The sequence below is a fragment of the Theropithecus gelada genome, unplaced genomic scaffold (assembly GCF_003255815.1).
Source record: "Theropithecus gelada isolate Dixy unplaced genomic scaffold, Tgel_1.0 HiC_scaffold_5149, whole genome shotgun sequence".
In the NCBI taxonomy this organism is placed as follows: domain Eukaryota; kingdom Metazoa; phylum Chordata; class Mammalia; order Primates; family Cercopithecidae; genus Theropithecus; species Theropithecus gelada.
In genome coordinates, this window is record NW_020261759.1 from 1 (window position 1) to 3,290 (window position 3,290).

Sequence of the window (3,290 nt, forward strand, 5' to 3'; positions counted from 1 at the left end):
ATATCTGTTCTCAGATTCCACAGAAATAAGGTTAGCAAAGAGACCCAAGAAATACATATGTAACTCTGTCAGTGGATGTCACACATCACAGAGCCGTTTCTCAGAAAGCTTCTTTCCAGATTTCATCTGAGGATTTTTGCTTCTTCACCATAGCCCACTGGGGGCTTCCAAATATCAGTTTGCCAATTCCACAAGAACTGTCTTAGCGAAAGGCTTCTTCAGGTCAAAGCTGTAACTCTGTGAGATGATACCAGAGAACACAAAGGAGTTGCTCAGAAAGCTTCTTTCTCTTTGCTATCGGAGGATATTGACTTTGGCCCCATAGTCTTCAAAGGGATCCGAAATATCTGTTCTCAGATTCCACAGAAATAAGGCTAGCAAAGAGATCCACGAAATACACATGTAATTCTGTGAGTGGAAGTCACACATCACAGAGCCGTTTCTCAGAAAGCTTCTTTCCAGATTTCATCTGAGGATGTTTCCTTTTTCACCATAGCCCTCTATGGGCTTCCAAATATCACTTTGAAAATTCCACAAGAACTGTCTTAGCGAACGGCTGCTTGAGGGGAAAGCTGTAAGTCTGTGAGATGATTTCACAGAACACAAAGAAGTTTCCCAGAAAGCTTCTTTCTCTTTGTTTTCGGAGGATATTTCCTTTGGCCCTATAGTCTTTAAAGGGATCCGAAGTATCTGTTCTCAGATTCCACAGACATAAGGCTAGCAAAGAGATCCACGAAATACAGATGTAACACTTTGATATGAGTTAACAGAACAGAAAGCAGTTTCTCAAAAAGCTTCTTTCCAGATTTCATCTGAGGATATTTCCTTTTTCACCATTGCCCTCTATGGGCTTCGAAAAATCACTTTCCCCATTCCACAAGAACTGTCTTAGCGAAAGGCTTCTTGAGGGGAAAGATGTAACTCTGTGAGATGATTTCACAGAACACAAAGAAGATTCTCAGAAAGCTTCTTTCTCATTGTTATGGGAGGATATTTCCTTTGTCCCTACAGTGTTTAAAGGGATCCGAAATATCTGTTCTCAGATTCCACAGAAATAAGGCTAGCAAAGAGATCCAAGGAATACAGATGTAACTCTGTGAGATGAATTAACAGAACACTAAGCAGTTTCTCAAAATCTTCTTTCCAGATTTCATCTCTGGATATTTCCTTTTTAACCATAGTCCTCTATGGGCTTCCAAATATCACTTTGCCAATTCCACAGGAACTCTCTTAGCAAAAGGCTTCTTAAGGGGAAAGCCGTAACTCTGTGAGATGATTTCACAGAACGCAAAGAAGTTTCTCAGAAAGTTTGTTTCTCTTTGTTATCGGCGGATATTTCCTTTGGCCCTATAGTCTTCAAAGGGATCCGAAATATCTGTTCTCATATTCCACAGAAATAAGGCTAGCAGAGAGATCCACGAAATACAGCTGTAACTCTGTGAGATGAATTAACAGAACACTAAGCAGTTTCTCAGAAAACTTCTTTCCAGATTTCATCTGAGGACATTTCCTTTTTCACCATAGCCCTCTATGGGCTTCCAAATATCACTTGGCCAATTCCACAAGAACTGTCTTAGCGAAAGGCCTCTTGAGGGGAAAGNTCATATTCCACAGAAATAAGGCTAGCAGAGAGATCCACGAAATACAGCTGTAACTCTGTGAGATGAATTAACAGAACACTAAGCAGTTTCTCAGAAACCTTCTTTCCAGATTTCATCTGAGGACATTTCCTTTTTCACCATAGCCCTCTATGGGCTTCCAAATATCACTTGGCCAATTCCACAAGAACTGTCTTAGCGAAAGGCCTCTTGAGGGGAAAGCTGTAACTCTGTGACCTGATTTCGGAGAACACAAAGAAGTTTCTCCGAAAGCTTCTCTCTCATTGATATCGGAGTATATTTCCTTTGGCCCCATAGTCTTCAAAGGGATCCGAATTATCTGTTCTCAGATTCCACAGAAATAGGGCTGGCAAAGAGATCCACGAAATACAGATGTAACTCTGTGAGTGCAAGTCACACATCACAGAGCAGTTTCTCAGAAAACTTCTTTCCAGATTTCATCTGAAGATATTTCCCTTTTCACCATAGCCCTATATGGGCTTCCAAATATCACTTTGCCAATTCCACAGGAACTGCCTTAGCGAAAGGCTCCTTGAGGGGAAAGCTGCAACTCTGTGAGATGACTTCACAGAACACAAGGAAGATTCTCAGAAAGCTTCTTTGTCTTTGTTATCGGAGGATATTTCCTTTTTCCCTACAGTCTTCAAAGGGATCCGCAATGTCTGTTCTCAGATTCCACAGAAATAAGGCTAGCAGAGAGAACCACGAAATACATAGATAACACTGTAACATGTATTAACAGAACACTAAACAGTTTCTCAGAAAGCTTCTTTCCAGATTTCATCTGAGGATATTTCCTTTTTCACCATAGCCCTCTATGGGCTTCCAAATATCACTTTGCCATTTCCACCAGAACTGTCTTCGCGAAAGGCTTCTGAGGGAAAAGCTGTATCTCTCTGAGATGATTTCACAGAACACAAAGAAGTTTCTCAGGAAGCTTCTTTCTGTTTGTTATCGGAGGATATTTCCTTTGGCCCTATAGTCTTCCAAAGGATCCGAAATATCTGTTCTCAGATTCCACAGAAATAAGGCTAGGAAAGAGATCCACGTAATACAGATGTAACTCTGTTAGTGCAAGTCACACATCACAGAGCAGTTTCTCAGAAAGCTTCTTTCCAGATTTCATCTGAGAATATTTCGTTTTTCACCATAGCCCTCTATGGGCTTCCAAATATCCCTTTGCCAATACCACAAGACAGGTCTTAGCGAAAGACTTCTTGAGGCAAAAGCGGTACCTCTGTGAGATGATTTCCCAGAACACAAAGAAGTTTCTCAGAAAGCTTCTTTCTCTTTGTTATCGGAGGATATTTCCTTTGGCCCCATGTTCTTCAAAGGGATCCGAAATATCTGTTCTCAGATTCCACAGAAATAAGACTAGCAAGGAAATCCACGAAAGACAGATGTAACTCTGTGAGGTGAATTAAGAGAACACTAAGCAGTTTCTCAGAAAGCTTCTTTCCAGATTTCATCCCAGGATATTTCCTTTTTCAACATAGCCCTCTAAGGGCTTCCAAATATCATTTTGCCAATTCCAAAAGAACTGTCTTAGCGAAGGTCTTCTTGAGGGGAAAGCTGTAACTCTGTGAGATGATTTCACAGAATGCAAAGAAGTTTCTCAGATAGTGTCGTTCTCTTTGTTATCGGAGGATATTTCCTTTGGCCCTATAGTCT

General features: G+C 40.9%; 1 pseudogene; it reads right to left on the minus strand.

The window, feature by feature from the left end:
- Positions 1-477: 477 nt before the first annotated feature.
- LOC112617851 lies at positions 478-1,869 on the minus strand (annotated as a pseudogene).
- Positions 1,870-3,290: the final 1,421 nt, after the last annotated feature.